The sequence below is a fragment of the Perognathus longimembris genome, chromosome 11 (genome assembly GCF_023159225.1).
Source record: "Perognathus longimembris pacificus isolate PPM17 chromosome 11, ASM2315922v1, whole genome shotgun sequence".
NCBI classification, from domain to species: Eukaryota; Metazoa; Chordata; class Mammalia; order Rodentia; family Heteromyidae; genus Perognathus; species Perognathus longimembris.
Window position 1 is genome coordinate 8,051,908 of NC_063171.1, and position 15,523 is coordinate 8,067,430.

The 15,523-nt window shown below is 35.8% G+C and overlaps 1 pseudogene; it reads right to left on the minus strand.

Annotated features, from left to right (window-relative positions):
* Positions 1 to 13,733: 13,733 nt before the first annotated feature.
* LOC125359980 lies at positions 13,734 to 15,200 on the minus strand (annotated as a pseudogene).
* Between the last annotated feature and the right edge of the window lie 323 nt (positions 15,201 to 15,523).

Below are 15,523 nucleotides of genomic sequence, written 5' to 3' on the forward strand. Positions count from 1 at the left end.
AAATTCTCCTGTTACCTAAAAATAATTAAATAAGAAAATTAATTAATTAGTGGAAGAAAGGAAAAGTCACTATATTTTGGACTCATGTATATCAGCATAGTAAAATGGAGTGAAACAACACAATCAACATGCAAAACAAAAACATGCAATCAACATCTAAGATTTCTCTGCTAGTTCGTGGAGTGAATATTCTGTACAGATCTGGAGAATTATTTGTTCAAATCAAGTGTCCATATATATCACTTGCTGTACTGATTGGCTTATATAGTCTCCTCTGGTCTCATTGCTTAATTCATTTCATACACTACCAATCCAGTCTTCTCTTAAATACCATCTTCTGAGGAAACCTATACCTGCATGCTCTTGTGTGTTCTTAATTCCTGTCTGAATATTTGGATTTCTTGGATAGCCTTGCTCAAGTTGCTTTTGGATAGCTCATGCTTAATTTTCTAGCAGATTAAATTCTAAAAATATTTCTTGTTGCTGTTTCTAACAGAAGAATCTACCTTGATGCTAGGTATTAGATTTCCTCACTTGTGTAGACAAAACCTGCTATTATCACCAGTGTTTAGCGGTTTGTTGCCCACCTGAATTTAATGATGAGCTGAGGAGCTTGACAATTCTTGAGATAAACCTAAAGAGAATGACATACATTATTTCTGAAACTTTCCAAAGCAAATAAAGAAAAATAGGTACATATGGGTTAATCTAAGTTTTTATTTGAAATAAAATCTTTAAAGTTGAAAGTTTTGCTCATAAAACATCACCATCACTTCCTGAGAAAAGTTTTTACTTTTCACAACTTTACATTGTTTTGGATGCATTATAGAAAATGGATATATATATGTATATATACACATATATATCATATGTATTTCCTTTTCTAGTATGTAGGATCTATTTCTCAAATAATTAACAAAATAACAACATAAATAGTCATTTTCCTCATACATAGAAAATACTTTATTCTGTATTTTTCTCAATCCAGTATTATATAATGTTCCTTTGAAGGTAAAAAAGACACTGAACAACAAGAACAAAAAGCACTGACACAAACAATGAGCACATGAGACTAAATTCTGGCACATATCACTCAGAGACAATGATCATTATTATTGTTCTGTTTTTCTATATTAATATTTATATTTAACTCCAAAAATATAACAATTACTCTTCTTTCTGTACTTTTAAAATAAATCCTTCAACCACAATATGCCAGAAAGAGGAGAAAGATTTATACAGAACATGATAGAATATAACTACATAAATAAAATGGAATAAAATCAGAGGTATCATAATTATACTTTCTAGTCACTGATTGATAAAAATTGGTCCATGATACTCTGAGTGAGAAAGTTTATCATATATTTAATGAGAACTCTAACTTTGCCAACAACAGGGGCACATAATTATTTTTGTGGGGGCAGAGCAATGCATGTTGTATGAAATCTGACTATTGATCTGCTCATGCATTCATATCATACTAGCCTTTCAGAATTATTTTCACCCCTCCTGATTTATGAAGCACTGTCACAGTCCATAAAATCATTTCATGAGTGGCCATAGAGTGTTCAGCCATTGTTGCCTTCCCATTCCATAAATGTAGGGGGTCACAGTGAGATAATCTTCAGCATATTTTAAAAAATATATTTCACAATTAAGACTCCTAAAACCATTATTATTACCATCACATAAAATACCCCACATACAAGACATCTTTGTCATATTCCTCCTACAAAACTGATTCCCATAAATTACTATCTAGTGTGCTCCATATGTGTTTATGGTGGATTTAAACTATCTATTTCACAAGTAAACAGAATTTGTATGTACTTGGAAACATACCTAAAACATTATCATGCTCAGCACTTTGCAGCCAGTGGAATGTGGGAGTGTGGTAAATGGGCAGACTCCTGAACAATTGTAACACAGGAGTTGAGGGACTGAAACAATGAACTTTCTTCCCTTTATCTCCTGCTCAGCACTAGGTATGATGACATACGTTTGTGCCCTGTGTCTGTAATGGTTTCACTGAAACCAAACCCCAGGGATTCAGACAGAAAGCTAAAACTGCCAGCCCATTTCCTGTGGATTATGAGCCACAGAAGAGTTTCAGTCTGCTAAAGCGGAACTTAGTACCTACAAACAATTGAACATGTTATTTCTGTTTGTTCAAAGCAAATTATATCATTTATATTTGAAACTCAAACCTATGAACAATTGAGTGTGTTATTTCTATTTGTTAAAAGCAAACTATATTGTGTGTATTTGGAATTCAAACATAATTTATGAGCTGCATGTAGATGTTTTAATGGTTACCATAGCAAAAAAATTAAGAGGTCTGTATCTGCTTATGATAAAGTGAGTTAAGCAATTGTACTCTATTTAATAAACAACATATTATACAGTCCAGTAAAACACTTTTCCTCATGTGATATATATATATATAACACATATATAGTACATAATACATATTATATATCTTCATGTGATATATATATATATACTCATGTGAGATATACGTATATACATATCCTCATGTGATGTATATATATATACATATGTATGTATTCTATACATTTGTTCATATTTATTTAAATTGTTCTATGAGTTCTTTCAACATTTCCTTAAAAAATGAATTCTCTGGGTATACCCTTGTTATTATAAGCAACTGAATTTCAAAAATTCATTAGTTTTGAAGAAGCAGCTAATAAACATTCATCCAGTTCAGTTAAGCTTGATTAATTATTACATGGTATGGTAGTTTGCAGAACACTTTTATTGCATGGTTACTTGATTTAGACAGGAAGGCAGAGATTATAGTAAAAGTGATGCTTGACCCAATATAAAGGAACTAAAATATAATGATAATTAATTTTGTTTCTCTTTCAGCTAAAGACAATAAGAAAGAGCAAGCTAGAGTTAATATCTGTTAGGAAGAAAACTTGGAGGATAAAAATTTCCCTCAACACAAAAAATATTAACGCAAAATATGAAGGTATGTTGTAAGCAGATTGTGCAATAAGTTGTGTGTATGTATTGTTTTCCCTGTATAATATAAAAAGATAATTATATGAACCTCTCTTTCCAATAATAATTATTTTTAATTATTTACAAATGAAATTAATATTTGGAATTGCCAATAAAATTATTGTAGTCACCTTTTCCTGTTGTGTACACTTATTTATGAAATACTTAAAGTGTATACTCCACCATATCCGAGAAATGTTTTAATTAATGAATGTAAAATTTGAGTTATTTGTATTTTATCAATGTAAAAAATGAAAAATAAAAAGGTTTGCTGGCAAGGTAGCTTATACCTCACAGCTATTTAGTAGCAGAGTTCTTTAGTTAAAAAAATCCCAAGGATTTTTCACAAGTTCCTTACTGTGAGACCATGACTCTCACAGCATTGCTCGTATGAAATGCTTCATTGTCAGTACATGAATGTAAGTAAATGCAAAAACTAAACAAATGTTTTGTAACATTAGGTATGCATATTCATGGGAAAAATGATGATACGAACAAGCACAGATTGTCCCCAGGGTGGTTAGCATAGTGATGATCTGGTCGGGTTTCATCACACATAAATTTCATTTCCTGAACAAAAATTTCAAATTACTGTGTAAAATAACCTGCAGGTTATGTGTAGATTGATAAGTTAAACAAAAATTAATTTCATTTATAATTTAGTTCTTGTCAACATGATTTCCATTAGGCAATGTACATATATCAAAATCCAGAAGGAAAAAAATCCAAAAAATTATGGTTCTATTTTAGGGATAGTTAATGTGTTTTAGCAAATGAAGAAATGCTACGTTTTGAAGAAGTATTTTCAATTATAGTGTTGTAATATAATGTAATATTGTACTCTGTTGAATATTTTGCTCATTTAAAAGGGTTGAGTGTGATGAGACTAGCTAATCAGGAGTCTGAGATTTAGTGGATCTTGTTTGAAAGTCAGCTCAAGCAGAGATGTCCTCAATACTGCATTTCCAGCTAATGAGAAAAACGCCAGAATGAGTCATGGCTCAAGTTGTATTGCACCATCTAAAATACATGTTTTAAGAGTAACTAAAATAGTTAGCCAATAAAAGAGAATGCCATGCGGTATTCAGGCAGGAGAGAAAGATTTTTTAATTACTTATTTATTATCAAATTGATGTACAGAGGGGTTACAGTTTCATACATAAGACAGTGAGTACATTTCTTGTATAACTTGTTACCCCTTCCCTCATTTTACCCCCCTTCTCCCTTTCCATTTCCCTCTCCCCCCACCCCAAGTTGTTCAGCTGGTTTACACCAAAGGATTTTGTAAGTATTTCTTTTGGAGTCAATTGTCTATTTATCCTTTGTCTCTTGATTTTGATATTCCCTTTCTCTTCCCTGGCTCTAATACAAGTATATACAGTATCCCGGGTACTCAGATGAGATTCAGTGATAGCACGGGCACAACCACAGGATGGGGAGACAAGAGGAACAAAAAAAAAATGCTACGATTTCACATGGCATGTTGAAAGTGATTACAACAGTGATATAATTCTCATTTCCATAACATGGAGTTCATTTGTCTGTTATCAGGAAAACTAACAATAACAAATGCTGGAGAGGATGTGGTCAAAAGGGAACCCTACTACATTGTTGGTGGGAATATAAACTTGTTCAGCCACTCTGGAAAGTGGTATAGAGGTTCCTCAGAAAGTTAAACATAAAGCTCCCCAACAATCCAGCAGCCCCACTCGGGCATCTACCCAAAAGATTACAAGCAAGAACACACTGAAGCCACTAGCACAACAATGGTCATCGCAGCACAATTTGTCATTGCTAAAATATGGAACCAACCCAGTGTAAGGACTAACCTGAGAATTTGAGTGACTAAATATAGTAAGTTTTAGTGTTAAAATTATAACAGCTTCTAAACCCTGGTGATAACTCCATGCTACAGGACTGTACCCCCACCTATGGGACTAGTTTCTTGTAGTTTGACATTTAAAATATAGGGAGCCCTTGTTCCCTCTGTACCTAGGTAGTAACCATGGTAACGGACAGTAAAAATGATCATAGTCATAGACTATAGAAGTAAACATAATAGTAGAAATGCCATGGTAACTGTTGGGTTGGTTTATTTATGACTGGGTACTGGATTGTTCTGGCCCACTCATGCTTGCTTAGTGGTAATGGGAAAACATGGTGGCAATTGTTAGAATAAAGTTGGTACTAGGTCAGCCTGACCACAGAATTCTGCTTCTGTAAACGGCTTGCTTAACCTATTGGTGACTTGCTCTACCCCCCTGCGTTATCCCCCTGCAACAATGCTATGTGATCACCTGTTGTCAGTTTCTGATACTGAGGCCAGTTATCAATATCAAAGCCAAAATAGGTAACTGTAAAGGTAGATAGCTAATCAGGAAAACCCATGCTGAAATTTCCCTTGTATCAGCCAATGGTGTTAAAGGGTAGCTGTTGGCAATGGCAGCTTTGCAGGTTTTTTTGCTTTCAAAATAGCCTGTGAGATCAAGGAAGCATCACTCTCCAAGGGGGCAGCCCTGGCCGGTCAGCTAGTGATCTGGATGCTTGACACAAAAATAAACTTTGTTATACTTTCACATTAGGCCAGTCTCGCTCCTTTTATCATGGACCCTATCACCAAATGCCCCTCAGTAGATGAGTGGATCAGGAAAATGTGATACATACACAGATGGAATTTTATGCCTCTATCAGAAAGAATTACATTGTCCTATTCGTAAGGAAATAAAAGGACTTGGAAAAAATTATACTAAGTGAAGTGAACCAGACCCAAAGAAACATGGACTTTATGGTTCCCCTCATAGGGAATAATTAGTACAGGTTTAGGCTAGTCATAACAGAAGACCACAAGAGCCCAATAGCTATGCCCTTATGAACACATAAGATGATGCTAATTGAGAGAAAGTTTATTACCAAACTGCTGGCATGTGGCCAAGGTGATGTATAGCCAGAGACCTTATCTAGGGCAGGGAGGTCTGGCCAGGTGGATTAGGATGTGACCACTGGGAAGGGGAAAGTAACTGCCTACATGTATACTGGTTACCCAGGTAACTGGGTGGAGACTTAAACCAGGTGGGGGGCATCTGCATGGAGCCCTCTAGGGTGGAACTTACATTCTAGCCTTCTAATAGTTATGAAAAAGGACACAGACTATCTCTGGCTGCTTCCTGCTAGCAAGGGCATCAACATTAGGAACAAAGGGCAGAAACTCGGCCCCTCCAGGAGAAGGTGAGCAGCAGCTGTCCCTTGGTGGTAGATGCCAGTCCTTGAATGAAGCTTGGAAGAAGTATCATGAGGCGGGGGCTTGACAAAAATATGTCAAGGGTATAGGGAAGAAAATTAAAAATTGGATGACTTGGCTAGTTTAGTTAGTTCTTATATTTGTCTTATATTTGGGTATGGATATTAGATGGACATGCTACTATTTCTTGATCCCCTGTCTCTGATTAATTTAGAAAGAGTGAGTGTAGAGCGACTCCATTTAGGATGTGACATCATTTTCCTCTTACTCCTCCTCTTCATGATCCCTTGTTCCCTGGACTGGCTGAGTCCTAGGAGTCTAGGTGCCTATTGCTGGAATGGCTCTTCCCAGCTGGCATTTATGGGGGTTTGAACTCAAGGCCTGGGCACTATCCCTGAGCACTTCTGCTTGAGGCTAGTTGAAAGGATATGTCCTTGCCATCCCAGGGGACCATGCAGAGATAGTCACAGATGGGAGAAGAAGGTTTATAAGGAGTTTTATTAGTGGGGCCATAGTTCCTATGGGAGAGAGAATAACATGGCAGCCACACCTTATCCAGGTGGCAGCTTCTCTGGGGCAAAGGGGAAGTAGGTAGGTCTTAATGATGAGTAGGAGTGGCCCATTATAGTTCTAGGGCAGGGAGGTTATGTATGGGTGGATCTGGGGGCTACTGGCAGGAGCTGAGGAACTGAGGCAGGGGAAATGCTAATTAGTGCTATACCAAACTGAGCCACAGTGCCACTTCCAGCATTTGGCTGGTTAGAGATAACTCTCTTGAGCCATGCTTCCAGCCTGGCTCTTCACTGGTTAGTAGGAAATAGAGTTTTATAGGGATTTTTCTGCCCAGGGTGGCTTTGAACTGCAATTAAAGCAGTCTTTGCCACAAAAACACTTTTTTATTCCCAATTAAAGCAACAAGGAGGCCAAGAGGACTAGAGCTTACCTGCACCTTGTCAAGAATTGACCAACAAATACTTGACAGAATTCTGCAATGACAAAACTCAGTAGATGTGATGAGTTTTAGCAGAGATCTATAGCTAGATGAACCTATAAAGAATGACATGCTGCTTTTATGTGGAAACTGTGGCCATTGTAATGCTAAGAGCAATAGGTCTTACTGGGATGCCCTCAGCCTTCTGAGGGACATAGAATGGCTTTCCAATTCTCTAAGGCCAACCTCTAACTATATCCTCTTACATATCCTGCAATTACTAAAGTAAAGAATAAGGACAACTTTCTGAATAGAAGTTTGCATATTGGGTAATTGTGCAATCAATGTATGACTGATAAGGCAAATAAGGAAAATAATGGTACTTCTTCATTATTTGAAAAGAGTGAGACCAAGGATAGGCAATTATAGCATTATGCTAATTTGACTAATTCACAAAGACATCTTTGAGATGTGTTATAACTAGAAACTTGCATATGATTAGGGAACTAGATAAACAAAAGATATATGAACAAAGTTGCTAGGGTGAGTCAGCAGGGCAATGCTTCCAGGCCATAACAGGAAGCAGGCTCAATTCAGAAACACATCCAGAGACTGAATGTGCTAAAAAATCTAAAATTTAAAGGCACCACAACAATTGAAACAGGGAGCTATGTCATTGAGTTTTTTTAAAAAGGTCTTCCAGATATTCACTGGAAAGTTTCCAGTGGAAGAAAAAGTCATCAGCAGAGTGAATAGGATGTCTTTGATCTAGAAATCTGGGTGAAGTAGCCGAGGGATCTGAAAGGAAGATTACAGCAGCATAGTTATGATTGGTAAAATGTTTTAAAAATGTAAACAGAACCAAAATCCTTGCATGAGAGCCAAACCAATACCACAACACATCTTTCATGGTACATGATAGAGGAAAAGCTTCTAATATAATTATCCTCACATATGATTTACCAAAAAAGGTTGAGGATGTTTTAGTATCTTGAAAGCCAAATGCTATGTAAATTTTCCTAGACACAATGGATTCAATCTGAAAAGATACTAGGTTTTACAAACTCTACAAAATTGATGTAGTATAGACAATAATACATGAATCTAACTTGAAAATTCTAAGAATATTCAGTAAGTGCCATAGACATAGAATTATTAATTCTAATTTTCCTATTAAAATAAGAAATTTTTCAAAAGTACAAATTCATACATAGGACAGTCAAGAGATGTGTCATTTTCTATTAAGGCAAATTACTCTTAAATTTTACTTAAAGCAGTTATATAAGTAGGTAATATTTCTTATTAGGAAGACAGAAAAAAATTCAAGCCTTTGAATTTATTTCTTTATGTTCTAGTAAACCAGTGGAATTTGATTCAAAGTAAGAGGTATGAATCAATGTAGTTTCTAATTGCTTGTACAGTGACCACTATGTCATAATAATCTACATTAAAATAAATTTCTTGCCTTAGAAGAAAAACAATATTGTCATTGAGTACTAAATCTTTCCACACACACACACAAAAATATTCCTAGAAGGACAGGAATAAGAGATGTAGATGATGTAGACTGTTTGGATCTAGGCAAAATAAAATCTCCTGCTTCCATTTATCATAAAAAAGTGGGTTCTCCTATAGCAACAGGGTGGCTTCGTTATTTGAACCAATGGAATTTTGGACATAGTTACAATATAGTTAATAAAGCAAACTAGTAGCGCAGAGTTGAGCCTGTGGCTCAAACCTATAATACTAGCTACTCAGAAGGCAGAGATCTCAGGATAGTGGTTTAAAGCCAGCATGGTCAGAAAAGTTTGTTAGTCTTTTATTTCCAATTAACCATGAAAAATCCAGTAGTGAGCTGTGGTTTAAGAGGGAGAGAACCAACTTTGAACTAAAAAGGAAAGGAAACGTGCACAGAACCATAGCTCAGTCCATAGTAGGGATCCCCAACACCTACATACACACATTAAAAAAAGAAGAATGCTGAGAATATAAATTGTCAGAGGTTTACTTAAATACTAGCTACACAAAGCCCCTAAGTCCCTCTATTAAGACCAAGCCCCAAATGCTCCTGAGCATTATTCGAGGTTTCCTTTGATTTCATCTATTAAATCAGCATAGTATCATAAAAGCTTTAGACAGAACAAACATAAGAGATGTTATAGAAGCAAAGATTAACTTCTACCATGAGAAACAAAATCAAAAGACAGACTTCTTGTGAGCAGTATGAAAAGTGACGTTTGTTGACTAAGTGTGGATGAAATGTAGAGAAATGGTGATTAATGTTAAAATCCTGTCCATTTGGGCTTAGAGTAAAGAGGCATTTGTCCATTTGGTTTGCTACCTTACCCATTTTCTGCTGAAGCTCAAATATTTCTGGATGGTGAAAATTTGTCTCTATAAGAATGTCCATTATCAGGAAAACTAACAATAACAAATGCTGGAGGGGATGTGACCAAAAGGGAAGCCTACTAAATTGTTGGTGGGAATGTAAACTTGTTCAGCCACTCTGGAAAGCGGTATGGAGATTCCTCAGAAGGCTAAACATAGAGCTCCCCTACAACCCAGCGGCCCCACTTTTGGGCATCTACCCAAAAAACTACAAACAAGAACACACTAAAGCCACCAGCACAACAATGTTCATCGCAGCACAACTTGTCATTGCTAAAATATGGAACCAACCCAAATGCCCCTCAATGGATGAATGGATCAGGAAAATGTGGTACATATATACAATATCAGAAAGAATGACATTGTCCCACTTGTAAGGAAATGGAAGGACTTGTAAAAAATTGTATTAATTGAAGTGAGCCAGACCTAAAGAAACATGGACTCTATGGTTTCCCTCATAGAAAATAATTAGTACAGGTTTAGGCTAGTCACAGCAGAGGATCACAATAGCCCAATAGCTATATCCTTATGAACACATAATATGAAGTTAAGTGAAATGAACTCCTTGTTATGGAAATGAGTGTTATATCAATGTTGTGATTACTTTCAACATGCCATGTGAAACCATAGGGCTTTTTTTTGTTGTTGTTGATGATCCTCTTGTATCCCCTGCCTGTGGTTGTCCCCATGCTATCACTGTATATTATTTGAGTACCCTAGATACTGTATTAGAACTAGGGAAGGGAAAGGGAATATCAAAATCGAGAGACAATGGATAAAAAAACAAACGACTCCGAAAGCAATACTTACAAAACCATTTGGTGTAAACCAACTGAACAAGTCTTGGGGAGAGAGGAAATGGGGAGGGGGGAGGAAGGGGAATAAGGGAGGAGGTAACAGGTTGTACAAGAAATGTACCCACTGCCTTATATATGAAACTGTAACCCCTCTGTACATCACTTTGATAATAAATAAGTAATTATTCCGAAAAAAAAATTGTCTCTGTAGAGTTTGGTTGGTTATTATAGTATGTTACAAGGCAGTTTAGAAACAGAGAGAAAGAAAAATCTGGAATTACATAAAATGTGTCCAACTGCCTCTTACTCATACATTGGTATACCTTCTAAATGAAGAAAAGATAACTTTCAAATTCATTTTCATATCTCTACTCACATGGTAAGTAATCGAGTGTGAATCAGATGTTTCCTATTATATGTTATTATTGAAGTATAAAGAACACAGCCAGATTGTGTATTCTTCAACAGGCTTCATAATGGAGCACCTAACTTTCCATTGTGCAACACAAATCTGAACTCCTACCATGATTATTATCATATATAGAATGCAATATATTATAGATGGATTGATTAATATCAAAGTTAATTTTTTGCATTTGTTGTTTATACTTCATTCTATTTCCAGTTCCCAAATTCTTCCATGTATTTCTTATACCTCAGAGTGCTTTAACTACTCTCATTTTTGTCAAGGAAACCTTTACTCTTCTCATTGTAGGCTTGGTATTCCATATACCTGTATTTTTACCAGGGGAATAGTTATTACCTCAATCACACAAAGTTGGTTTATTTCTAAACTTATTTGGAATTACATACCTGTTTAGTATTTAACATGTGATTTCTGTATTGTCTTTATCTACAAAAATAATTGATGTTTTGATTATTTAATTTCCATTTTTTCATACCAATAGATACCAACATGTGATATAAACGGAAACTGAAATATGAAGCACAAGGTGCAATGTATATTTAGCATGAAGATTTCTACATAATTTTTAAATTTCTGCTCATAATAACTGTTTTATGCTAAAACAATAATCTTCATTATTAAAACAATCAAATGAAATTATGATAATAAAATCAAAACTGATGTTTTCATGAATTATTTTAATTAATATAGAATCATTTTTGCAACTTTAATCAGTTTTAGTTCAACCATTTAAAATATGACATAAATATATTTAATATCCTTTAGTATACTTTGGGAGAGAATACTTTTAAAAGATTCTGTACCACTTTTCAGGTCTATATCTTTTATACCACAGTGTCATATACTTCAAATACTTTGCTAAGATTTATAATGTTTTGGGGTTGTTTTTTTTGTTTGGCCAGTCCTGGGGCTTGAACTCAGCCTGAACACTGCCCCTGGCTTCTTTGTTTGTTGTTGTTATCAAGGCTAACACTCTACCACTTGAGCCACAGCGCCACTTCTGGTTTTTTCTATACATGTGGTGCTGAGGAATTAAACCCAGGGCTTCATGTATGTGAAGAAAGTACTCTACCACTAGGTCATATTCCCAGCTCCCTAAGATTTATTTTGTTTTGTTGTATATCGTTATGAGTCTAATAACTATTTACAAAATTATTAGTCAATACCATGATACTTAAAATTACCCTTTATTTATTCAGTGTCAAATGATTGCTAGGGCATAATTAACTTGAAGCATTTGATCATTATATAGTGATATATATATATATATATATATATATATTTTGCATTCATACAGTATTCAAACCAATTTTTACTGGAAATATTTCCCTCTGTGCAATAAATTCATTAAGAATTTTTCAACAGTGGACATTTGAAACTGAATATGCCTGTGAAACAAGAGATACATTTCAGACCATATTTAACTAACAGTTTTGGTTAGAGCACAGTATGGTGACTACATTATAATATTTTAGCACAGCATTTTCCTGCGGTGAGTGAATCAGGGGATGTAAATGGGAGTGAGAGGTTGTACATGACTTACTGAAATACACATGGAGGGCAGCATGAGGCCAAGAAATGGAAATAGGTTAAATTGGTTAGGGATTTTTAATAAATTAATTGTAGTGAATTTTGTTCTATCAACACTATATAAATTTTTATAAATCATAAATGACACATGAATTAATATTTACTATAAATAGATATAATTAAATCATACAGATAATTTCTTGACTAGATTTACAATCACAATATGATTTACAATCACAATATGACTATTGGTCAACTTGTTACTTCCTATAAGTGTATCTATGGACTACAAAAGATACCAAGTGATAAACAATGAACACAGATTCCCTGTCTCTCAATTAAAACCCCGTGTCTTAGAAAACTAATCAAGAAAATTAATTTTAAAAAATCAAAAGAAGAAAACACACTCTTCTTTTTTCTAAAGAAAAAGACAAACCTGTCTTTAAAAGAAATGTTACAGGGCAGAAGGGAATGACAGTAACAATAGCTAATCAAGAGATTGAGATCAGAGAATCACAGTCTGAAGTCAGTCCACATAGACAAATACTCAAAACAAATCAACAAAAGCAGTGGCCTGACTTCAGTAGCTCTCATCTGTAATCCTAGCTAGTGAGGGGGCTGGTTTCGAAGGATTATGTTCAAAGCCATTATGGATAGGAAAGTCTATGACTCTCATTTTAAAGTAACCACCAAAAAGCTACAAGTGGAACTGTGGATCAAGTGATAGAGTGTTATTCTTGAGCACAAAACTCAGAGGCAGTGCCCAAACCCTGAATTCAAGTACCAGGACTAATATATATTCATATGAAACTTGAGATACATTTCCATTTCAGGGCACAATTATCTAATAGTTTTTGTTGGAGCACAGTATGGTGACTACATTATAATATTTCAGCACAGAATTTCCTGAAGTCAGTAAATCAGTGGATGTAAATGGGAGTGAGAGGCTGTACATGGCTCAATGAAGTACACATGGAAACCTAAGGTCTAATATATACACAGAGAGGCAGCCTAATGAGTGCTTGAGGCATTATATTCAAGACATAATAAGAACACAAAAAATATAAAATAATAGAAAAGTGGGTGCTGGTGGCTCATGCTTGTAGTCCTAGGTAATCAGGAGGCTGAAATCTGAGGATTGTGGGTTCAAAGACATCCTGGGCAGGAAAGCATATGAATTTCTTAACTCCACATAACTCCACAGAAAAGCAGAAGAGGTAGTGTTGCTCAAAGTGGTAGAGTGCAAGCTTTGAGCAAAAGGAGTTCAGGAACAGTGCTTTGCCCTGAGTTCAAGCCCCACAACCAACAACAATGATAATAGTTATATTCATTAACCTTAAGCATATCACATATGTAAAAGCCAACATAAAATATATGTATGCATGGTTCTATTCATTTTTTGTATAGAAAGTTACTTTGCAGCTTATTTTTAACAGATGCCAGAACCTCTTTATTCCTAAAACTGTAGATGATGGGGTTAAGCAGGGGTGTGACAATAGTGTAGAATATGGCCAGGAACTTATCCTGGCCTGAAGTGTGGTATGATCTTGGCTTCATATAGGTGATGATACATGGCCTATAGTACATTGTAACCATAACCATGTGGAAGGAACAGGTGGAAAGGGACTTTTTCTGTGCCTCTGAGGATTTTATTTGGAAGGCTGTGTGCAAAATTTTTATGTGCAAGGCAAACACTCTTGCCACTAGGCCATATTCCCAGCCCAAACTACTCATTATGTTTAAATTAAGCTTCAGCTTATTTATTTTTTTTTTTGCCAATCCTGGGGCTTGAACTTGGGGGCCTGAGCACTGTTTCTTGCTTCTTTTTTATTTTGCTCAAGACTAGCGCTCTACCACTGGAGCCACAGAGCCACTTCTGGCTTTTTCTATACATGTGGTGCTGAGGAATCAAACCCAGGGCTTCATGAATGCAAGTAACTTTTTATTTATTTATTTATTTATTTTATTTTTGCCAGTCCTGTGGCTTGGACTCAGGGCCTGAGCACTGTCCCTGGTTTCTTTTTGCTCAAGGCTAGCACTCTGCCACTTGAGCCGCAGCAACTCTTCTGGCCTTTTCTGTATACCCAACCTAGGGCTTCATGAATATGAGCCACACTTGCCACTAGGCCAAGGCCTAAGGTATGAAACTGTAACCTCTCTGTACATCACTTTGGCAATAAATAAAAAATAAATTAAAAAAATATGTACGATAAGGAGATGATGGAGAACGGGGTCAGAAGAAAAATAATTCCACTTAAATATACTATTTTTTCATAGTGTGATGTGGCTACACAGGACAGTGTCAGCAAAGCAGAGATTTCACAGAAAAAGTGATCACTGGCCCTAGAATGACAGAAGGATAAATGTATGATATTTGCTGTGTGCACTATGGAGTTGAAGGTCCCAACCAGCCAGGATCCTGCAGCCATGAGTCTGCTGACAGCCTCCTTCATGATCACTGGGTAGCGCAGTGGGTGACAGATGGCTGCATAGTGATCATAGGACATGGCGGCCAGGAGGAGACACTCGCTGCCTAGTAGGATGAGAGACACGAATAACTGAAAGCCACAACCCACAAAGGAAATGGTTCTGCTGCCTGACAGAAAATCAGTGATCATCTTGGGGACAATGTTGGAAATATGCAAGATATCCATGAAGGAGAGATGGCAGAGCAGGAAGTACATTGGGGGTATGGAGTCATAAATCACCTCGGATGAGGAGGATCATGAGTATGTTTTCTGTCAAGGTCATGACAAAGATGAAAAATAGACATAAGAAGGAGCCTAGACTTGCTTGGGAAGAAGAGAAAAGTCCCCCAAGTATGAAGTCATTATTGAACGTGTGATTTCTATGATTCATAATGAACTTCTACCTATAAATAATAAGAGAAGCACATATATAATATAGAAACCAATGAGAAAGTATACACATGTCAATCCCAATCACTTATGCAATTACAATACCTACCTATGTTACAAGTGAGTTAGGTATGCATATTTTAAATTCACATTAAAAGTGTCTTCATCGGTGTTTGAAGGGAACATACAAAGGTGATTGTTAATTTGCACAAACCAACTTGTGGTTATTCACTATCTTGTATGGATGTATGTCTCCAACTTCTATTGATACCATACCCTTCAACAATCCCAGTTTTTCCATAATGACTTTATCTCAAGAATGCT